A 24,613-nucleotide genomic window follows, 5' to 3' on the forward strand; every position below is an offset into this window, starting at 1 on the left:
ATTCCGTTCCATAGTGCGCAACCGGGCGAAAAACGCCGCTGCAGATTTTCGCATTCAGATGCTGAGGGATCCGCCAATCACATATGACTCGTTAACATGTCGCCATTTCATCCATGTTGCTTTTACTCTGCTGTGAATGAATATTGCCGTCGTCAGGTTGGCCGAGCCGTCTGAGGTGCCAGAGTTAAGTTCTGCTTCCTAATGGGGAGCGTGGTTTCGAACCCCACACCTGACAAAAGTTTTAATAGTGAAATATATGCATGTGAGGTGAATGGCACTAGATACGAAATGTAAGGTGTATAGATCCGGGAATGTGCAGTAAATATGTCGTAAATAGCAGTGATATAATTCATTAGCGGAAATTTTCTCACGAAACTCGAGTGATATCCGCCCCAGTGGTGTAGTGGCCAGTGTGATTAGCTGCCGCCCCGGAGGCCCGGGTTCGATTCCCGGCTTTGCCACGAAATTTGAAAAGTGGTACGAGGGCTTGAACGGGGTCCACTCATCCTCGGAGGGTCAACTGAGTAGAGCAGGGGTTTGATTCCCCCTCAGCCGTCGTCGAAGAAACAAACTAGGCATGTACTCTCATCATCATCATCATCATCATCATCATCTGTTTACCCTCCAGGTTCGGCTTTTCCCTCGGACTCAGCGAGGGATCCCACCTCTACCGTCTCAAGGGCAGTGTCCTGGAGCTTCAGACTCTTGGTCGGAGGATACAACTGGGGAGTATAACCAGTACCTCGCCCAGGCGGCCTCACCTGCTATGGTTGTAACTGTTCGACCCCTCATCAAAACACTTGGGGAGATGAAAGTTATTATCTTGGGACACATGAATATCAAATAAACTATTTGTGGCTTGCCGGCAAATTGCCACGCAAATAGAAACAATTAGCATTCCATGGTTTCCCATTTCTCTATGTGATGTTTGGGCGCCAGGGTTACAGTTTTAAACAAAACTGTAAACCAAAATTTATATTTACTAGCATAGAGACTTATGTCCGCCTCTGTGGTGTAGTGGTTAGCGTGATTAGCTGCCACCCCCGCAGGCCCGGGTTCGATTCCCGGCTCTGCCACGAAATTTGAAAAGTGGTACGAGGGCTGGAACGGGGTCCACTCAGCCTCGGGAGGTCAACTGAGTAGAGGTGGGTTCGATTCCCACCTCAGCCATCCTGGAAGTGGTTTTCCGTGGTTTCCCACTTCTCCTCCAGGCGAATGCCGGGATGGTACCTAACTTAAGGCCACGGCCGATTCCTTCCCTCTTCCTTGCCTATCCCTTCCAATCTTCCCATCCCTCCGCAAGCCCCCTGTTCAGCATAGCAGGTGAGGCCGCCTGGGCGAGGTACTGGTCATACTCCCCAGTTGTATCTCTCGACCAAGAGTCTGAAGCTCCAGGACACTGCCCTTGAGGCGGTAGAGGTGGGATCCCTCGCTAAGTCCGAGGGAAAAACCGAACCTGGAGGGTAAACAGATGATGATGATGATGATGATGATGATGATAGAGACTTATACTTAAATCACAGGGGTAGGATTTTAAATAATTAACCATTAAGTATCGCTTAAGAAAGAAAATTAACGCAATATAAAATACAAATGAATTTATTATACAAAACAAAATGAGATGAATCGGAAAAGTTCCCTTAAAGCGTGGAGGAATTTAGAATTTACTTTACTGAATATACTAATTGCTTGCTTTATCTAATTGAAGCTCACCAATTGCAGCTTCCGTTGAAGTCATCTGTTTTCCGTGGTTACTCGTTCTCTTCTCGATGTAGAATTTGCTCCATGGACATCCTTCCTTCCTTCTCTGATATGGTACGGGCTATCTGGACTAGCACTCCCTACTTGCCTAGTCTTTAAATTAGACATTGGCCCTATACTTGTAAAAACTGACCAGCGTTGATCGTATGAGGAGAAAATTCAGAGATATGAATTTTTCCATATTAGTAGAAATCTCAATCCAACTGAGCTATACTATTTATACGGTACAGACTTATACCAAATTCCATGGACTTGAACTAAACATAGTTCTTCGTCCAGAAGATTTACTGAAAATAACACAAGCCGTAAGCTCGTTTCGTCTCACGCAGATCCGATAACATTACCGCACCTAAGTACTGTATCGAAGCGACAACACATTGTACAAAAATAACTATGTCGCGGAGCGACCACACACTGTTTCAAAAATCAAATCACGTCGTTCAAAGTAGATGTTCACAGTAGAAGTAGTAGTGATGGAGTATCCGTAAGTATCTCCCTCCGCACTTGATAATATCACCAGGCTCCCCCACTCTAGGTAACAGCTGAATCTCAGATCTCTATATAACGAAACATCTGATTCGTAGATCGCATTATCATCTCCCCTTCTCTTCTTTCTTGTCGAGTCCAGTAGGCGTGGCGATGATGTGCTCTGACCAGCTTGCAAGCCTCGCGCGCGGGTCGCTGTTTACTGCCTTCGCTAAACCCATGGTTCCCGCAAAATCCCAGCTTTAAGAATAACTTTCCGTATACACAAATATGAGATGAAATGAAAACAACTGTCTCAACATATTGACCGTATTTACAACATAATGAATTCCTATCCTAAATAATATAATAATTTAAATAATAAAACGATGTTATCATACACTGACTGACAGAGCAAATGCAACACCAAGGAGGAGTGGTTCGAAAGGGATGAAAGTTGGGGAAAAACAGAGTCGGCACGGAAGAATAATTGATGTTTATTTCAAACCGATATGCAGGTTAACAATGCGCACGGCATCGACTCAGTAGGATGTAGGACCACCGCGAGCGGCGATGCACGCAGAAACACGTCGAGGTACAGAGTCAATAAGAGTGCGGATGGTGTCCTGAGGGATGGTTCTCCATTCTCTGTCAACCATTTGCCACAGTTGGTCGTCCGTACGAAGCTGGGGCAGAGTTTGCAAACGGCGTCCAATGAGATCCCACACGTGTTCGATTGGTGAGAGATCCGGAGAGTACGCTGGCCACGGAAGTATCTGTACACCTCGTAGAGCCTGTTGGGAGATGCGAGCAGTGTGTGGGCGGGCATTATCCTGCTGAAACAGAGCATTGGGCAGCCCCTGAAGGTACGGGAGTGCCACCGGCCGCAGCACATGCTGCACGTAGCGTGGGCATTTAACGTGCCTTGAATACGCACTAGAGGTGACGTGGAATCATACGCAATAGCGCCCCAAACCATGATGCCGCGTTGTCTAGCGGTAGGGCGCTCCACAGTTACTGCCGGATTTGACCTTTCTCCACGCCGACGCCACACTCGTCTGCGGTGACTATCACTGACAGAACAGAAGCGTGACTCATCGGAGAACACGACGTTCCGCCATTCCCTCATCCAAGTCACTCTAGCCCGGCACCATGCCAGGCGTGCACGTCTATGCTGTGGAGTCAATGGTAGTCTTCTGAGCGGACGCCGGGAGTGCAGGCCTCCTTCAACCAATCGACGGGAAATTGTTCTGGTCGATATTGGAACAGCCAGGGTGTCTTGCACATGCTAAAGAATGGCGGTTGACGTGGCGTGCGGGGCTGCCACCGCTTGGCGGCGGATGCGCCGATCCTCGAGTGCTGACGTCACTCGGGCTGCGCCTGGACCCCTCGCACGTGCCACATGTCCCTGCGCCAACCATCTTCGCCACAGGCGCTGCACCGTGGACACATCCCTATGGGTATCGGCTGCGATTTGACGAAGCGACCAACCTGCCCTTCTCAGCCCGATCACCATACCCCTCGTAAAGTCGTCTGTCTGCTGGAAATGCCTCCGTTGACGGCGGCCTGGCATTCTTAGACATACACGTGTCCTGTGGCACACGACAACACGTTCTACAATGACTGTCGGCTGAGAAATCACGGTACGAAGTGGGCCATTCGCCAACGCCGTGTCCCATTTATCATTCGCTAAGTGCGCAGCACAGCGGCGCATTTCACATCATGAGCATACCTCAGTGACGTCAGTCTACCCTGCAATAGGCATAAAGTTCTGACCACTCCTTCTTGGTGTTGTATTTGCTCTGTCAGTCAGTGTATATGCAATATGATTCCAAAAGGCCTTGATTACAAATGATTGACGTTGAATAAATATGTTATTAGGAATAATTGCCGATGGCGGATAAACTTGATATCAAATGATATCGCGTAAAATGATATTATATTAAATTAGTAGGGCTGGAGAAGCCTGGACGGTTACATGGTGAACAGGGGCCTTGTAGGGGGATGGGATGATTGGAAGGGATAGGCAAGGATGAGGGAAGGAAGCGGCCGTGGCCTTAAGTTAGGTACCATCCCGGCATTCGCTTGGAGGTGAAGTGGGAAACCACGAAAAACCACTTCGAGGATGGCTTAGGTGGGAATCGAACCCACCTCTACTCAGTTGACCTCCCGAGGCTGAGTAGACCCCGTTCCAACCCTCGTACCACTTTTCAAATTTCGTGGCTGAGCCTGGAATCGAACCCGGACCTTCGGGGGTGGCAGCTAATCATGCTAACCACTACACCACAGAGGCGGCGGCATGTACTCTCACTGGAGAAATATTAGAAAAAATCGCTTACTGATAAATCGTTTTTATTATTTTTATATTATTGATAAGTAGAATAGGTTGTTCGTAAGTTATGCGCCGCGGTACCGTCAAATGAGATTTTTGCTAGGGGCTTTACGTCGCACCGACACAGATAGGTCTTATGGCGACGATGGGATAGGAAAGGCTTAGGAGTTGGAAGGAAGCGGCCGTGGCCGTAATTAAGGTACAGCCCCAGCATTTGTCTGGTGTGAAAATGGGAAACCACGGAAAACCATTTTCAGGGCTGCCGATAGTGGGATTCGTACCTACTATCTCCCGGAGTCAAATGAGATGAGGGACACCGTGGTCATTCTTAAATCGTGGAATTTGATGTGGTAATCGGTCAGTGTCTCTGGTGTATGGTTAGCGTGATTAGCTGCCAGGGTTCGATTCCCAGTTCTGCCACGAAATTTGAAAATTGGTACGAGGGCTGGAACGGGGTCCACTCAGGCTCGAGGGGTCAACTGAGTAGAGGTGGGTTCGATTCCCACCTCAGCCATCCTACAAGTGGATTTCCGTGGTTTCCCACTTCTCCTCCAGGAAAATGCCGGGATGGTACCTAACTTAAGGACACGGCCGCTTCCTTCCCTCTTCCTCGTCTATCCCCTCCAATCTTCCCATCCCTCTGCAAGACCCCTGTTCATAGCAGGTGAGGCTGCCTGGTTGAGGCACTGGTCATACTCCCCAGTTGTATCCCCGACCCAATGTCTGACGCTCCTTGAGGCGGTGGAGGTGGGATACCTCGCTGAGTCCGAGGGAAAACCAACCTTGGAGGGTAAGCAGATTAAGAAAGAAAGAATCGGTCAGTGTCGAAGATATATAAATTTTGATAGAAGATTTTGAGTCCGCCACTGTGGTGTAGTGGTTGGTGTGATTCGCTGCCACCCTCGGCGGCCCGGGTTAGTTTCCCGCCTCTGCTACGAAATTTGAAAAGTGGTGCGAGGGCTGGAACTGTGTCCACTTCTTTAGGCAAATGCCAGGATGGTACCTAACTGAAGGCCACGGCCGCTTCCTTGCGTCTTCCTTATCTATCCCTTCCAATCTTCCCATCCTCCCGCAAGGCCCCTGTTCAGCATAGCAGGTGAGGCCGCCTGGGTGAGGTACTATTCATCCTCCCCAGTTGTATCCCCCGACCCGGAGTCTGAAGCTCCAGGACACTGCCCTTGACGCGGTAGAGGTAGGATCCCTCGCTGAGTCGGAGGGAAAAAATGACCCTGGAGGGTAAACAGATAAATAAGAAGAAAGATATTTTGATACAATGTGAACTCAGTCGTTATTGTCCGTCTCCATGGCTAAATGGTTAGCGTGCTGGCCTTTGGTCACAGGGGTCCCGGGTTCGATTCCCGGCAGGGTCGGGAATTTGAACCATCATTGATTAATTTCTCTGGCACGGGACCTCATCATGACGCACAGGTCGCCTGCGGGTGTCAAATCGAAAGACCTGCACCTGGCGAGCCGAACATATCCTCGGACACACCCGGCACTAAAAGCCATACGCCATTTCATTTCATTTAATTCGGTATTTTATACCTGCGTGAAAGTAATTCAGCGCTATTTTCAACGTCGTCAAAACAATAAGAAAAATATTCTTTGAACAAAAATAACGCTGAAACGTGTTGTTCGAAGACGAACACACCCACGTAACTGGGATTCTTTTTTATTTATTTCTTCAAAAATGTAGTCCCTCTCTTAATATTCTTAATATATATATATATATATATATATATATATATATATATATATATATATATTTTTTTTTCCGCACCGTTCCGTCCGCAATACTCTTAGTGGGCAACCTGGCGAAAAACGGCCCTGCAGATTTTCGCCTTCAGGTGTTTAAGCATCTGCCAATCACAGAGGAGTCGCTAACCTGTCGACATTTTTTACGCTGCTAAGAAGCAAAATTGGTGTCGTCAGGTTGGCCGAGCGGTCTAAGGCGCCAGACTTAAGTTCTGGTTCCCAGTTGGGAGCGTGGGTTCGAACCCCACACCTGGCAAACTTCTAATATTGAGCTTAATGCCGTGAGATAAAGCGGAAATTTTCTCACGGTTCTGGAGTAATTTTGCTAGAATTAGGTTACGAGCGATAGGAGGGGGAATGAAAGAAGAATTCCTAAGCTACGAAAAGGATGAAGAACATGAAATTTTAAGTGCAAGATTTATCTTTGTGGATAATAGGCAACTTGATATTCTTTTTGGGTGTACCGAGCTGGCAAGGCTGACGCTGACTCTGATGCGGAATTATTTTATAAGATAATCAGCTACGTGGGGAACGACACAGAAACCAAAGTTATTGTAGCGGGTGATCAGAATGATCTGTAGCTAAGTTCCTAAGAGCACTCTCTCCCTAACCGCTGTCCCCTTAGAAATACCGCAATGATCTGTAGCTACTGTAAGCTCCTAAGAAGTCCCTCTAACGCTCCCCCTACCAACTAGCAACGTTGTAATGACTTGTAGCTAAACTCATAACAGCTCTCTATAACCGCCACCCCTTTTGAAATATTGTTACGATCTCTAGCTAAACTCCTAAGAGCTCTCTCTAACCCCGGCCCGTTTAGAAATGTTGTAATGATCTGTAACTAAGCACCTAAGAGCTGTCTCTAACCCCGGCCCGTTTTAACTATTATAATCTGTAGCAAAGCTCCTAAGAGCTCCCTCTAAACCCTGCCCCCTAAGAAATATTGTAATGATTTGTAGCTAAGCTCCTTAGAGATATCTATAACCCCCGCCCCCTTAGAAATGCTTCCTTAAGAATAGTATAATCATTTGTAGCTAAACTCCTAAAAACTCTCTTTAACCCCCACCCCCTTTCACTTAGGAATATTGTAAAGATTTGTAGCTAAGCGCCTAAGAGCTCTCTCTAACCGCCATCCCTTTAGAAATATTGTTACGAGCTGTAGCTAAGCTCCTAGGAGCTCCCTCTAACCTCCGCCACCTTAGGAATTTTGTAACGATTTAGAAATATTGTAATGATCTGTAACTGAGCACCTACGAGCTTTCTGTAACCCCGGCCCGTTTTAACTCCCAAGTGTTCCCTTTATCACCTACCCCCTTTTACTTAGGAATTTTGTAATCATTTGTAGTTAAATTCCTAAGTGATCCCTGTAACCCCCACCACTTTAGAAATATTGTAATGATTTGTAACCAAGCTGCTAAGAGCTCCCTCTAACCTCCGCTTCCTTTTATTCAGGAATATTACAATAATTACTAAAATACCAACTCTCATTCCAAGCAGTCCGACAATTTTGGTATGACACATTTTCCTGCCGTTATCTCGCCTGATTGCATGGTCTCCAAACTTGCAATGTCATCGCTATTTCTTGGTAGTTCATGGTATCCTTGGGATGAGACACCGACCTTCTTCTTGTCTTCATTTATGCCGTCCACCTACCGCATCTTTTGCCGTCCGCGAGGTAAATATCCACTGGGGGCTGGTTAGTTCTATGGTGCTGTCAAGTGACTCGGTGAATCTCCAACACCACGTTCCTGCCAATGGCAACGCGTGACGTTTTGAAAAGTGTTACCACACTCCTCCTTGAGAGTATATTGTCGCTCGTTCCGCAGTTTGTTTATTAGTAGTACAGATGCCACTTCATAACAGTGGTAGGGTTACTAATTTACTTCTGTATAAGATAACATAACTTGAAAGTGGGTAGTAGAGGTCGTAGGCCTATGTACTATTTCTCAAAAGGCCTGATTTCGTGTATAGGACAGAAAATTCTCTTTTAAGTTTTATGCAGTCGAAATTTGGTCCATGATGTCAATTCTCCTGCACTAAGGCGTAGTACTTCATCTCCATACTAGTGTCCAGCTCCATGGCTAAATGGTTAGCGTGCTGGCCTTTGGTCACAAGAGTCACCGGTTCGATTCCCGCTGACACGGGGGCTGGGTGTACGTGTCGTCTTCATCATCATTTCATCCTCATATCGACGCGCAGGTCGCCTACGGCTGTCAAATCGAAAGACCTGCACCTATCGAGCCGAACATGTCCTCGGACACTTCCGGCACTAAAAGCCATTTAATTTTCCATACTAGTACTACTACACGAGGTAAGTTTTCACCACACTGAAATTCTTGTAACACTGCAAGATGTTTGGAGAAAGAAAGAGCAGAACGATCAATGTTTCCATCACGTAACCATTGCAGATCTCTGTACCACGAGTCATGAAAATATCGTACTGTTCTTTTCGATTCCTTGACTAAATTTTTAAATCAAGGCGTGGGTCTAACTTCTTCTTCTTCTTCTTCTTCTTTATCTGTTTATCCTCCAGGGTCGGATTTCCCTCGGACTCTGCGAGGGATCCCACCTTTACCGCCTCAAGGGCAGTGTCCTGGAGCTTCAGACACTGGTAGGGGATACAACTGGGAAGGATGACCAGTACCTAGCCCAGGCGGCCTCACCTGCTATCCTGAATAGGGGCCTTGGGGGGAGATGGGAAGATTGGAAGGGATAGGCAAGGAAGAGGGAAGGAAGCGGCGTGGCCTTAAATAAGGTACCATCCTGGCATTTGCCTGGAGGAGAAGTGGGAAACCCACAGAAAACCACTTTCAGGATGGCTGAGGTGGGAATCGAACCCATCTCTACTCAGTTGACCTCTCGAAGCTGAGTGGACCCCGTTCAAGCTCTCGTACCACTTTCCGAAATTTCGTGGTAGGGCCGGGAATCGAACCCGGGCCTCCGGGGGTGACAGCTAATCACACTACCCACTACACCGCAGAGGCGGACCTAACTTTTTCAATTATGCTTTTTAAATTTAAAGGTTCTTTTTTGCTAGTTGATTTACGTCGCACCGATACAAATAGTTTTTATGGCGATGATGGGATAGGAAAGGGCTAGGAGTGGGAAGGAATCTACCGTGGCCCTAATTAAGGTTCCTGGTGTGAAAATGTGAAACCGCGGAAAACCATCTTCAGGATTGCCGACAGTGGGGTTCAAACCCACTACCGGTAACTCCCGGATGCAAGCTCGCAGCTGCGCGGCCCTAACCGCACGGCCAATTCGTCCGCTCCAAAGGTTCTTAACGTAATTGGTGTGTTCATTAAACTTTCTATTATACATGAGCATTATGGACCCACAACTCACTTATTTTCGAGGTGGAAGTGACAGCACTCGTTTTAACGTTTAATAAGTTGTGCAGTACCATACCTAAGAAATTAAATGTAAACTCACACTTTAGCGAGAAAAGTCACGTCGTATTATAATAGAAAACAATAATTAACACAAATTATAACAATGCACTGTTGCGCACAGCGGAAAGAATGAACAAAACTGTTCATCACCAACATTTTAGTAATTCGTTACCACTTCCATTGTGGTAACAGGACCGGAGAACGTAGTAGGATACATCTCAGTGTCGGGGGGTGAGGGGTTTTGCTTGGCGCGGGCGCAGTAATACTCGCCTAGCTGTCAGAAGAGATTCAACGCGTAACCACTGCCTGGAGTTGGTAACAAACAGTCTCTCTCTCTCTCTCAGCTTTGACGGTGGCTATCTACTGCAACAGAGTTCTCGTGACACGTCCAACGAAGAAATAAATATATTAAATATTAATGAATACTAGAATTTTATATTTTCAGACTGTTACCAGTGGTAACAGTAGATACTAGGACGCTTCGCCACTGGTTCCTGCACCGTCTCAGCCTTGCCTCCCTCATCGTCTCTGCAATGGAACCAGCATTCGGTCTTCTTCGGACACTGTCGTTCCCGATCACACACGGATTCTCATTATTTTTGATTCGGCCGGGTGACGCCGTACCTCTACCAACGCACCCAGCCGACCCAACAAGCATATCGGCCAGACGCCAATTTGGAAGTCGGCTATAGACAATGTTCACCCGTGTTGTCTTGGACGTCCCCCACTCCATCTCGGAAGAAACCATCCTCTGTGACCTCTGCAAAACGGGAGTGTACAGCGCAACCGGACTCTACGAAGGCTCCGTACCTGCACCAGACGTCCTTCTATTTCTCACCTCTCCGACCGACCGTGACCATCGTCTCGCCACTGATGCCCACATTCGCAGCGGTCTTCATCGCGTGGAACCCACTCCTCGCCAAGTTCTCGACCAACTACCGGACTATTCGACTGATCTTCCTGCATCTGCTGCTTCTACACCACCTCCCTACATACCCCCGCCACAACCCTTGTCCTCTCTCTGCGTCACTTCTACAACCGCCACCATTATTACCACCACCACCACCACCACCTCCTCTGTTCACAACCCCATCACCAACTCTATCAACACCTCGGTTACTTCCCATCCCACCCCTATAATGATAACTACTGTCCCCACTCCTTCCCCATCCAATCAACAACTAGTATCTGAAACTGCCACCGACACGACGCCATCATCATCGCTAGATTGCACCTGCGTCATCCGAGGAGTGGATCCGTTCTTATCCACAGATACCATCCTCCAAGCCCCCGTCAGACCGAAACACCAGTGCGCCGAGCAACCCGGATCTTCAATGCCTAAGGACCTACACACCTCGTTCGACTTCGTCTAACGACTCCGGACACCACCCAATACCTCATCGCCAACGGAATTCATCTCAAAGGCCGCCATCATCAGACTGAACCATCTCGTACTCCTCTCCAACCTTCTACCCGACCTCCCACATCTCGTCGCCGTCCCCGGCCAGCTCCACCTTTCCTTCCACCGAGTCCACAAATCCGTTTTTATCCGCCTCCACCCGATTTCTCTCCTACACCACCGCCCCTAATTAACCCCCTCCATATATTGCTCCTTTCACTGCACCACTTCTCTTGTATCTTCCACAACCTCGCCCATTCCTTCACACCTCGCACACACCCCTCACTAGTCCTACAGCCTTTGCATCCTCCCTTTACCCCATCATGCTTCTCTACCTGCTTATAATTCAATGAAAAATCTTTGTAACATGTCGCAACCGAAATTGTAAATCTGTAACTATTATTGGCAATAAAATTTCCCAACTCACTACACCCCCCTTAGCCAAGAGGCCCCTTTTCTCAACACTCTTTAATATTACGCATCTCCTTTCCCATCTCCTTCTTCTATCAAATCTCCTCAACCCCGCCCAAGCTCCCGGCCAGAGGGAGGGTGTTACTCTCCAGGTGGCCCGCCCCACCCCTTCAGGGTGGGGAATGAAAACATGAAAAAAACTTTCGTTCCTCACGAGATCCCATGTTGTGAACCCACGAGTCCTAACGAGCCATTCGAATTTCCATTCAGTAGAGATCTTCGTATTCCGATGTCGCTGACCAGCATTCCTTTCGATAGTGGGCATCCGGGTTAAAAACGGAGCTGCAGATTTTCACATTGAGATATTTAGGCATCCGCCAAATACAGAAGACTCACTAAACTGTCGCAATTTCATCCATGTTGCTTTAACGCCACTACGAAGCAACGTTGCCGTCGTCAGGTTGGCCGAGCGGTCTAAGGCGCCAGACTTAAGTTCTGGTTCCCAATTGGGAGCGTGGGTTCGAACCCCACACCTGGCAAACATTTTAATAGTGAGATATATATTCATAGAAAGTAAGGCGAATTCTCCTAGATACGACATGAACTTTAATAATGTCTTCAATAGCAGTGAGGCGATTCTTTAGCGGAAATTTTCTCACGAAACTGGAGTGTTTATCGTAGAGACAGGTTAGGAACGATAGGAGGGCGGGTATTCATACTGGTGAAAGAATAATTTATAAACTACGAAAAAGTTAAGGATGAGGAACATGAAATTTTATAGATAAGGTTTATCTGTGTAGTTAATAGACAACTTGATATTTTTTGGGTTGTACAGACCTGGCAAGGCTGACTCTGACGCTGATGCGGAATTATATTATAAGAGTGGTGGTAGTGATTATTGTTTTAAGAGGAATTACAACTAAGCAACCGCCCTCTAAATATTTGATAAAGATAATCAGCTCTGTGGGGAACGACACAGAAAGGAACGTTATTGTAGCGGGCGATCAGAAGTCACCAAATGTTAACTGGAAAGGGAATGCGAACGACAGAGAGCATGACCAACAAATGGTGAATACTTTAAAATGGGAAAGACAGCTAAATCAGAAAGTGATGGAAGAAACTAGAGGGAAAAATATTCTGGACGAGGTGTTGATAAAACCAGATGAGCTCTATAGAGAAACTGAAGTGATGTATGGTGTAAGTGATTAAGAATCTATTTTTGTCGTAGTTGAATGTAAAAGTGCCCGCTTCTGTGGTGAAATGGTTATAGTGTGATTAGCTTCCACCCCCTCCGGTTCGATTCCCGGCTCTGCCGCGAAATTTAAAAAGTGGTACGAGGGCTGGGACGGGGTCCACTCAGCCCCGGGTGGTCAGCTGAATAGGGGGGGGGGCAGTAGTAGTAGTTCGATTCCCACCTCAACCATCCTTGAAGTTGTTTACCAGTTTCCCACTTCTCTTCCGTGCAAAATGCCGGGATGGTACCTAACTTAAGGCCACGGCCGCTAGTAGTGAAGCAACAGCAGTTCTAAGACAATGGGTGCTGAATCAGCATTTTCAAAACAGGTCATTGACCCCTAGTAGTGTACCTATGCGGTTTCTGACCCGAGGTCATCGACTCCTAGTTGAGTAGTAGTAGAATGTCGATTCGCAGATTTTTCATAAGAGAGCATGCCTAACCTCACAGTCGCTATATTGGAGAGGGCCTAACCTCACTATTACGGCCAGATGCCCTTATCGACGCCAACAGTCGCCATCCTGGAGGGGCCTAACCTCACTTTTACGGCTAGATGCCCTTCTTTTTTTGCTAGGGGCTTTACGTCGCACCGACACAGATAGGTCTTATGGCGACGATGGGATAGGAAAGGCCTAGGAGTTGGAAGGAAGCGGCCGTGGCCTTAATTAAGGTACAGCCCCAGCATTTGCCTGGTGTGAAAATGGGAAACCACGGAAAACCATATTCAGGGCTGCCGATAGTGGGATTCGAACCTACTATCTCCCGGATGCAAGCTCACAGCCGCGCGCCTTTACGCGCACGGCCAACTCGCCCGGTAGATGCCCTTCTCTACGCCATCTTGAGTAGTAGGGCATTGAGGATTCTCACGATGCCATCTTGAGTAATAGGGCAATGTGGATTTGCGTAAGAGAGCAAGCCTAACCTCATGGAGGGGCCTAACCTCACTTTCACGGTCAGATGCCCTTCCCGACGCCAATTTGCGTAGTAGGGCAATGGGGATTCGCATAAGAGAGCACGCCTAACCTCATGGAGGGGAATAACTACACAGAGCCTAGTTTTATCGTCAGATGCTCTTCCCGAAGCCATTTTGGAGGAGCCTGACGACACAAGCTCAGTTTTTACGGTCAGATGACCTTCCCGTCGCCATTTTGATCCTTCCACCAGAGGGGGCACATATGGCCTAAGCTAGTTTTTCGGACAGATGCCCTTCCGGCCGCCATTTTGGAGGGGCCTAACTACACAGTCGCCACCTTGGGCCCATTTTTACGAACAGATGCCCTCTCGACGTCATCATGGAGGGGTTTAACTACAGTCTCCATCTGTGATTTTAAAAGAGGTCAGCTCAAGGCTTTACGCCTCCATCCGACAGACTACTTAGTTGTGCACCTGCGTCATCACTCACACACCACACATAACACTATCCTCCACCACAATAACACGCAGTTACCAACACATGGCAGATGCCGCCCACCCTCATCGGAGGGTCTGTCTTACAAGGGCTGCACTCGGCTAGAAATAGCCACACGAAGTTATTATTACCTGCGTCATCGAGTGGACTGTTCATGGCTTTACGACTCCATCCGGCGGACAAATAACGTGACGTCACAGTCACATCCTTTCGTACGACAGCAAGCCTAGCCACACAGACGCTATTTTAAGGAGCCTGTCCTCACAGACACTATTTTGGTGGGGTCTGACCCAGTTTTACTATGCTCAAGGCTTTACGTCTCCATCCGACAGACTGTCTCCGACGGTACTGAGCACGTTCCATACTAAGATAATTCTGTTTTAACATGCAGCGATTACGTCGACATGGTTATGCATGTTTAGACTTGTTCGTTGTCAAAGTTACTCTCTGGTAAATCCAAGCCTTTATAGATGGTATGTGTGAATTTTTCTTTAGTCTCTGAGATAGTGTGACAGAGAGTGGAACGCTTTATCCCACCATGACAAGAAACAGATGAAGACAAAAAGCAGACACAATGGATAGAAAAAAATATGTCTGCAGTGGGAAGAAAGAGGAATACCTTATCGCTTTCTATCTTTGATCATGAACGCTCATTTGTCAAGAGAAGATCTTGTTTCCTTAAAGGGTTGTGAAAAGAGGAAATGGTTGCGTATCTACCATCAACGTGCGAAATTATCGACAAGGAGCATAGTGAAGAAATATTTAAACAGTTTTTACGACATGTGTGCATGCTCATTTATTGGTTGTGTTGCAGTGCATGCCGGGAAGTGAACAACATATGAAAATTGCAGTGTGTGTAGTTAGCCTTGGCCACATCTTAGCCTTGTGCACAACTAAGTAGTCTGTCGGATAGAGACGTAAAACGTTGAGTTGACCTCTTTGAAAATCACAGATGGCGACTGTGTAGTTAGTCCCCTCCAAAATGACAACCGGAGGGGCATCTGACCGTAAAACTGGGCTCAAGATGGCGACTGTGTAGTTAGACCCATCCGAAATGGCGGCGGTAGGGATATGTGACCGTAAAACTGGGCCTATAAGCCCTGTGTAGTTAGGCCCTTCCAAGATGGCGTCGGGAAGAGCATCTGTCCGTAAAACTGAGCCCAAGATGGCGACTGTTTAGTTAGGCTCCTCCAAAATGGCGGCTGGAGGGGCATATGCCCGTAAAACTAGGTTATGCCATATGTGCCCCCTCTGGTGGGAGGACCAAAATGGCGACGCGAAGGTCATCTGACCTTAAAAACGCAGCCCTGTTTAGATAGGCCCTCCAAAATGGATTCGGGAAGAACATCTGACCGTGAAACAGAGCCCTGTGTAGTTAGGCCCCTCCATGAGTTTAGGCGTGATCTCTTATGCGAATCCCCATTGTCCTACTACTCAATTGGCGTCCAAAAATGTCCGTGAATCCCCATTGCTCTACTACTCAAGATGGCGACGGGAAGATCGTCAGACCGTAAAAACTGAGCCCTGTTTAGATAGGCCCCTCCAAAATGGCTTCGGGAAGAGCATCTGACCATAAAACTAGGCTCTGTGTAGTTATTCCCCTCCATGAGTTAGGCGTGCACTCTTATGCGAATCCCCATTGTCCTACTACTCAAGATGGTGTCGGGAAGGGCACTAGCCGTAAAAGTGAGGTTGGGCCCCTCCAAGATGGCGACTGTGAGGTGAGGCATGCAAAATCCGTGAATCGACATTTCACTTCTACTCAAGTAGGGGTCAGTGACCTCGGGCCTGAACCCGCACTGGTACACTACTACGGGTCAATGACCTCGTGGGAAAATGTTGATTGGCACCCATTGTTTTAGAACCGCTGTTGCTCCACTACTGCCGCTTTCTTCCCTCTAGCTTGCCAATCCCTTCCAATCTTCCCATCATCCACAAGGCTCCTGTGCAGCATAGCAGAGCGAAATTACTAACTGGTTTGAAAGAAGGCAGATCGGGTTTAGGAAAGGTTATTCCAGTGAAAGCGATCTTGTAGAATTCCAGCAAGACATTGCAGATATTTTAGATTCAGGAGGTCAAATGGACTATGTTGCTATTGACCTATCGAGGCCTCTGCAAGGGTAGATTATGGGAGATTACTGACGAAAATGAGGGCTATTGGACTAGACAAAAGAGTAGATGAATGCGTAGCTAAATTTCTAGAAAATAGAACTCAGAGAATTAGAGTAGGTGACGTGTTATCTGATCCTGTAATGAGAAAGTGGGGGGTCCCGGAGGGCAGTATTATTTGACCTTTATGTTTTCTTGCGTTATACATAACTAGGTATATTACCCAGCGCTGCCCGGGCACGTTATTTATTATTTACTTTGAGGTATTTTATTACCTGTTAATAAGTAAACTCGTGTCCTCATCCCGAGGTGGCGCAGCTCTTTTCAGGCACATCCCCAATGGAGGTGAGCCGCACGTACCATTTCAACCACACACCAGCCCTCCTGCCATTCTTAAATTTTTGACAGTACCGGGAATCGAACTCTCGCCTTCGAGGACGGCAACTAATAGGTCCGCCTACGGTTCTGCCAGAAATTTAAGTATGGCAGGTGGGCTGGTATGTGGTTGAAATGGTACATGCAGCTCACCTCAATTAGGGGTGTGCCTGAAGAGAAGTGCACCACCTCAGGATGAGGACACCAGTTTACTTACTGTACTTACCTGTTAATTATACACTGAAGAAAATGGCAATTGCAACACCCAGAAGGAGTGGTGCTACATTGCTGCAATTGAACATGCAGGACGAGTGTTCGGTTGTGATTCGATGATTACATTTTCAGGTCCCTCTGATCGCAAGTTTGGACAACAATCAATACAGGATGTGCCCACCACGAGCTGCAATACATTGATGAATTCGTAGAGGCATGGAGTCAATAAGGCCCTGGATCGCTTCCTGAGGAATTGTGGCCCATGCTTGCTGCACTGCACTGCAGAGTTGTGGGTGGCTGAGGACGGTTGGTCAGTTGTCGACCCATCATGTCCCACACATGCTCAATAGGACTGAGATTCGGGGATCTGGCGGGCCATTCTAAGGTTGTGATGTCGTGGAGAGCTTCTCTGGAGATGCGGGCATTGTCCTGCTGAAACATCCCATTAGCAATGTTCGCCATCATAGGGACAACCACTGGATTGAGTACCCTATCAACGTACTGTCGAACAGTCATAGTGCCCTCAACAAGCACTAATTGTGATTTCACATTAAAGCCAATAGCTCTCCAGACCATAATGCTTGGTGTTGGCCCTGTGTGCCTCTCGACAATAAGATCTGGGCGGCCCGTCTCCCCGGTACGTCGGCGCACACGATTCCGGCGATCACTGCGGGCAAGTCAGAAGCGCGATTCATCAGTAAAGACGACCCTCTGCCATTCTTCGACCCACGTCGATCTTTCTCGACACCAGGCCAGCCTTACACGTCGCTGTTGTGGGGTCAATGGAACACCTTCTGCAGGGACACGGGCTCGTAAGCCAGCTGCACACAGGCGATTACCAACTGTTTGTTGTGTAACGTGGGGTGCCCACAGCTGCTCGAATTTGCGCTGATGTTGCATGGGGTTCCATCCGGGCCATCCGAATGATGCGGCGATCCTCTCTCACAGTTGTCCGTCGCGCTGGGCCTGTGCAGGTCTACGAGTGTGGGTACCTTCATTTGACCACTGCTGCCATACACCTTGTACCGTAGATGCCTGTCGGCCATCACGTGCAACGACAGTCCTTAGCGATAATCCAGCCTCACACAGCCCAATTATCCGAACCCTCTCAAACGCCGACAGTTGTTGATAGCGTGCTCTTCTCGGTCGTCGAGGCATGTTTGACGGGGAACACTTCACTGCACAGACTGCAAGTCAACCACGCTACACCAGAGTCCGTATACTGGAGTTGATTCCTCCGCGACCAATCACGTGGGGAGACCTGTAGCAACAATCCAATGGGTATGAAACTTTGTTTACATACCTACATGGCATCGTTCCATATCTTGAAAATCAACACAAACGACCAATGCCTTCATGGTGTTGCAATTTCCATTTTCTTAAGTGTATGTGAAGCGAATTTTTATATATTTCTTTATTGTGACGTTGACTGATATTTAAGAACTTTTTATTGTTTGAGAGTTATTGTTATGTGTTTAATTTCAAGTTTTAGTTGTAGATTATTTTGTTTCTTGTTAATTAAACTCATCTCGGTCAGTTCAGCATGAACGTATATTTTTTTTTTTTTTCGTATCTGATGCTGCAAGTTACATGATCAAAGCTGGTAAAACTCTTGAGGTTATTTTTCAAAACCTGTTACATTTCACTTGCCTTGTCTAATTTGTGCAGATTTTCCAGTAGTGGACAAATTTATATCTTCAGTTAAAATTGTATTTGTAAAACCACCCTTATCGAAACTAAGCATTTAAAGCAACGTCACCGGAGTTCAGTCACCGCCAGAACCAATAGTGAGACTCTGGGTTCGGCACCTTATACATGACACTATTACTGAAGGTGCTGTGGAGGGGAAGGAAAAATCACCGGTGTAAGACTATACTGCCTCTGTGGTGTAGTGGTTAGCGTGATTAGCTGCCACCCCCGGAGGCCCGGGTTCGACTCCCGGCTCTGACACGAAATTTCAAAAGTGGTACGAGGGCTGGAACGGGGTCCACTCAGCCTCAGGAGGTCAACTGAGTAGAGGTGGGTTCGATTCCCACCTCAGCCATCCTGGAAGTGGTTTTACGTGGTTTCCCACTTCTCCTCCAGGCAAATGCCGGGATGGTACGTAACTTAAGGCCAAGGCCGCTTCCTTGTCTATCCCTTCCAATCTTCCCATCCCCTACCAAGGCCTCTGTTCAGCATAGCAGGTGAGGCCGCCTGGGCGAAGTACTGGTCATTCTCCCCAGTTGTATCCCCCGACCCAATGTCTCACGCTCCAGGACATTGCCCTTGAGGCGGTAGAGGTGGGATCCCTCGCTGAGTCCGAGGGAAAAACGAACCCTGGAGGGTAAACAAATTAAGAAAGAAAGAAAGAAAGAAAGAAAGACTATGATTAAATTCGGTTAGGTCATGAAAAAGAACTGAATGCCACAAGTTCACAGTCCTGAAGAGATTTGCTAAAGACAGAGAAGTCTGGAGGGCTGCAGCCAACCAGTCCTAGGATTGACTACAAAGGAAGAAAACGGGATCACTATTTGTGTACAAGTCTAGTGGTGTGTAAGACTCCAATTCGTGTAAGGTTCCAGTGTATGGAACCCACACCAGGACTACTTGATACGAGAACTGGAAAAATAATATCCCAGCGAAAGCAGCACGATTCTTTTAGTTGTTTTCCGAAACAAGAGAGCAGTAGTACGAAAATACTGTAAACTTTGGGCTAGGAGTAAGGAAACGAGCTGCTCGACTAAGCGGTATGTTCCGAGCTGTCATTGTAGAAATGACTTGGCCGGGCTGAGTGGCTCAGACGGTTTAGGCGCTGGCTTTCTGACCCCAACGTGGCAGGTTCGATCCTGGCTCAGTCCGGTGGTATTTGAAGGTGCTCATATACGTCAGCCTCGTGTCGGTAGATTTACTGGCACGTAAAAGAACTCCCGCGGGACTAAATTCCGGCACCTCGGCGTCCCCGAAGACCGAAAAAGTAGTTAGTGGGACGTAAAGCAAATAACATTATTATTATTATTAGAAATGACTTGGAATGACAGTAGTAGAAAAACAGGCTTCATTGGAGGCCTTAGGTAGGAAAGAACATAATAAGATACCGTATTGCAATTCAAGAGGACAAATTGGGGCAATGTTCATTTATAGAAAGAGGAATTAGGTACTGGAATACTTTATCACGGGAAATGTTCGATAAATTTCGAAGTTCTTTGAAATTAAGGAGAGTCATGACTGAAATTTGTAAATTCTGAAATTTAGCACTTATCATACCGAAATTTGAAACACAAGCATATTGTAATAAGATAGAGCACCACATGAACTTTGAAGTTGTCCTTTTGCTTCTTCTTAATCTGCTTCCACTCCAGGATTGGTTTTGCCCTCGGACTCTGCGAGGGATCCCACCTCTGCCGCCTCAATGGCAGTGTCCTGGAGTGTGGGACATTGGGTAGGAGGACCAGTACCTCGCCCATGTAGCCTCACCTGCTATGCTGAACAGGGGCGTTGGTGGGAAATGGGAAGATTGGAAGGGATAGACAAGGAAGAGGGAAGGAAGCGGACGTGGTCTTAAGTTAGGTACCATCCCGGCATTTGCCTGGAGGAGAAGTGGGAAATCACGGAAAACCACTTCCAGGATGGCTGAGGTGGGAATCGAACCCACCTCTACTCAGTTGACCTCCCGAGGTTGAGTGGACCCCATTCTAGCCCTAGTACCACTTTTGAAATTTCGTGGCAGAGCCGGTAATCGAACCCGGGCCTCCGGGGGTGGCAGCTAATCACACTAATCACTACACCACAGAGGCGGAGAACTTTGAAGTTGATTAGTTAATTTGTTGCAAAGTTATGAATGAATACTATGTTGCATGGTAATGCTCCTTGCGACAGAGGTTTCATTATTTTCGGGTTACAATTTGACGGACTTGTCAAAAATACCCATGAATTAATAATAAAGCCGGGTTTTCTTGTCAGGTATAAACTGTTGGAGTTATAAATTTTTCAATTTTTCATTATTCATGAAATAGGAAAAACTGTAGTTCGGGGCTATTTTAGGAACAGAAATATGCAGGTAATATTCAGCTGGTCATAAAATGCAGAACTACTTTTAATTCCTGTACATACTGAAACTTTTTCAAAAAAAAATCAGGTAAATGTGATAAGAACTCTATGGAAAGGAGCATTTTGTACTTGAGAATGAGCTGAAAATATTTTAAACTAGAAAAATGCAATTGAAAATTTTAAGAAACATACTAGTATTAAAAATGCTCTGGTCTGCAAGTTACTCCCTCAGACTTCTGTCTCCTCTTATGCACAGCCTAGGCTCACTACAAAGTAAATATAATTCAGCGGGATTATTGAAATGGTAGTCCGAAAGAACTTTGAAGCCAATATTGCCTGATAACATGAGAGAAAGAGGCGTATGCTTGCTCTATATACCACTACCCTTTAAATACGGCATTTAGAGCTTTTAAAAATGACTTTAGGGAAAATCTGATAACGGGATTTGAAAGGGAAAGAATGTATTTATTTATTTATTTATATTTATTTATTTATTTATTTATTTATTTATTTATTTATTTATTTATTTATTTGACTTTAGCAGTGGGGAAGTTAGGGCTCGTGGGCCTCTCTTACACTTAACCACGTAAATTATAATTTAATACATATATAAAAGAGATGTACTATTCTGTTATAAAATCAAGGATAACTACGCTAAATAATACATATGGAGAACATATGACGAAGAATGAAAGCAAAGCTCGACAAATAAAACAAGATATCCGGAGCATAAATGTAAAAATAGAAGAAAAAAGAATGAGAAAAGGTCGTAATGAAAAGATAAATACAAACTGAAAAATATAAGCAGTGCATAAACGGAACACAATACATAATAAAGTAACAGAAATACTGTACAAGTAAACAAGTAAACAAGTAAACAGTGATCTATGCGCACGAGTTAAAAGCTAAATATCATGGACATTTACTCTATAGCTATAAAATACAATAACAACCGTCCGGCTCCATGGCTAAATGGTTAGCGTGCTGGCCTTTGGATATCAATTCAATTGAATAGGCGGACCACTTGTTTACAATATTTAAGTTTATCTTAAATATTCTCTATTTGATATACACTGACTGACAGAGCAAATGCAACACCAAGGAGGAGTGGTTCGAAAGGGATGAAAGTTGGGAAAAAAACAGAGACGGCACGGACGAATAATTGATGTTTATTTCAAACCGATATGCAGGTTACACAATGCGCACGGCATCGACTCAGTAGGATGTAGGACCACCGCGAGCGGCGATGCACGCAGAAACACGTCGAGGTACAGAGTCAATAAGAGTGCGGATGGTGTCCTGAGGGATGGTTCTCCATTCTCTGTCAACCATTTGCCACAGTTGGTCGTCCGTACGAGGCTGGGGCAGAGTTTGCAAACGGCGTCCAATGAGATCCCACACGTGTTCGATTGGTGAGAGATCCGGAGAGTACGCTGGCCACGGAAGCATCTGTACACCTCGTAGAGCCTGTTGGGAGATGCGAGCAGTATGTGGGCGGGCATTATCCTGCAGAAACAGAGCATTGGGCAGCCCCTGAAGGTACGGGAGTGCCACCGGCCGCAGCACATGCTGCACGTAGCGGTGGGCATTTAACGTGCCTTGAATACGCACTAGAGGTGACGTGGAATCATACGCAATAGCGCCCCAAACCATGATGCCGCGTTGTCTAGCGGTAGGGCGCTCCACAGTTACTGCCGGATTTGACCTTTCTCCACGCCGACGCCACACTCGTCTGTGGTGACTATCACTGACAGAACAGAAGCGTGACTCATCGGAGAACACGACGTTCCGCCATTCCCTCATCCAAGTCGCTCTAGCCCGGCACCATGCCAGGCGTGCACGTCTATGCTGTGGAGTCAATGGTAGTCTTCTGAGCGGACGCCGGGAGTGCAGGCCTCCTTCAACCAATCGACGGGAAATTGTTCTGGTCGATATTGGAACAGCCAAGGTGTCTTGCACATGCTGAAGAATGGCGGTTGACGTGTCGTGCGGGGCTGCCACCGCTTGGCGGCGGATGCGCCGATCCTCGCGTGCTGACGTCACTCGGGCTGCGCCTGGACCCCTCGCACGTGCCACATGTCCCTGCGCCAACCATCTTCGCCACAGGCGCTGCACCGTGGACACATCCCTATGGGTATCGGCTGCGATTTGACGAAGCGACCAACCTGCCCTTCTCAGCCCGATCACCATACCCACCATACCCCTCGTAAAGTCGTCTGTCTGCTGGAAATGCCTCCGTTGACGGCGGCCTGGCATTCTTAGCTATACACGTGTCCTGTGGCACACGACAACACGTTCTACAATGACTGTCGGCTGAGAAATCACGGTACGAAGTGGGCCATTCGCTAACGGCGTGTCCCATTTATCGTTCGCTACGTGCGCAGCACAGCGGCGCATTTCACATCATGAGCATACCTCAGTGACGTCAGTCTACCCTGCAATTGGCATAAAGTTCTGACCACTCCTTCTTGGTGTTGCATTTGCTCTGTCAGTCAGTGTATAATCAATACGGGATTATTATTATTATTAGAAATTAAGCTGTTAAAGCTTGTTACATGTAATGCTGGCCTTTGGTCACAGAGGTCGTTCTTCGATTTCCGCAGAGTCGGGAATTTTAACCATAATTGGTTAATTTCCCTGGCAGGGGGGCTGGGTGTATTTGACGCCTTCATCATCCTTTCATCCCCATCACGACGCGCAGGTCGCCTGTCGGCGTGAAATAAAAAGACCTGCACCTGGCGAGCCGAACATGTACTCGGACACTCCCGGCACTAAAAGCCATCCGCAGTTTCATTTCATTTACAATAACAACCTCATAATTATTATAAAAGCAACAGTGTTCTTCAGCTGTACAGTAAAATGTCATTGTTACTAGCCTACGTACCACAATCACTCAAGCTATCAGACGTCACCAATCATACGAAACAATCAGTGGTAATCGACAGGTAATCTCTGTATACTATTTTAAATCTTGTTGTTGACGGCAGCTGCAAATGAATTCCAAAGTCGTAACCCAACCACAACGAAGGATCTATTGTACACTGAAGAGCGGTTGATGGGAATAGCAAGGGAAGTGCCAGATCTAGTGTTACAATTATGGAATGAGAATAATAAATGGAATTTCGAAGAAATGTATTTAGGTAGATTTTCCTTCAGATTTCGATAAATCAACGTAAGTATGTGAAACTTCCGTCGCCTTTCAGGTTTCAGCCAGGAAAGAGCTGTGTAGCTAGGGGTTATGTGAGCATCATAACTCAAGTTAAAAGCATAAAAGCAAATCGAAGACCAAAGTTCAATGCTCGTTGAAGTTTCGTAGTTTGTTCACGTGTCGCATCAACGAGGACAATGTCGCAATAATCAAGTATTGGTAGTATCAATGTTTGGAGAAGTTTTATCTTTACGTCTTGTGGCAAAATGTCCTTATATCGTTTCAGAGGGTGTAGTGTCGCGTACATCTTTCTGGGAGATTTTTTAAGGTTAAAATTGAAAATTCTATTTTTTTGGCAAAGGAAAATCGCAACATTTTAGTCACGACTCCCCTTAAGAAAAGACTAGTTAAATATTTGATAGGGAATTTTCCACCTGCGTAACAGTCTTAAATGCAGATCAGTGATGACTGATTGAGACGATCTACGCTGCAATCTTACCTTAATAATTTCGTGTGGCTGTTGCTAGCCTGGTGTAAGACCCTCTGCCGAGGGTGGCTGGAATTTGCCGTATCTGGGGAACTGCG

General features: G+C 46.7%; 1 protein-coding gene and 2 non-coding genes across 3 annotated transcripts in view; all 3 read left to right on the top strand.

Annotated features, from left to right (window-relative positions):
* Positions 1–24,613, top strand: part of SmydA-1 (SET and MYND domain containing, arthropod-specific, member 1) — a 161,084-nt gene that overhangs the window by 104,665 nt on the left and 31,806 nt on the right. The window lies entirely within an intron of this gene.
* TRNAL-UAA (transfer RNA leucine (anticodon UAA)) lies at positions 6,486–6,569 on the top strand. Its single transcript has one exon. It is a non-coding gene; the product is annotated as a tRNA-Leu (tRNA).
* TRNAL-UAA (transfer RNA leucine (anticodon UAA)) lies at positions 11,968–12,051 on the top strand. Its single transcript has one exon. It is a non-coding gene; the product is annotated as a tRNA-Leu (tRNA).

Source organism: Anabrus simplex, chromosome 1 (assembly GCF_040414725.1).
Source record: "Anabrus simplex isolate iqAnaSimp1 chromosome 1, ASM4041472v1, whole genome shotgun sequence".
In the NCBI taxonomy this organism is placed as follows: domain Eukaryota; kingdom Metazoa; phylum Arthropoda; class Insecta; order Orthoptera; family Tettigoniidae; genus Anabrus; species Anabrus simplex.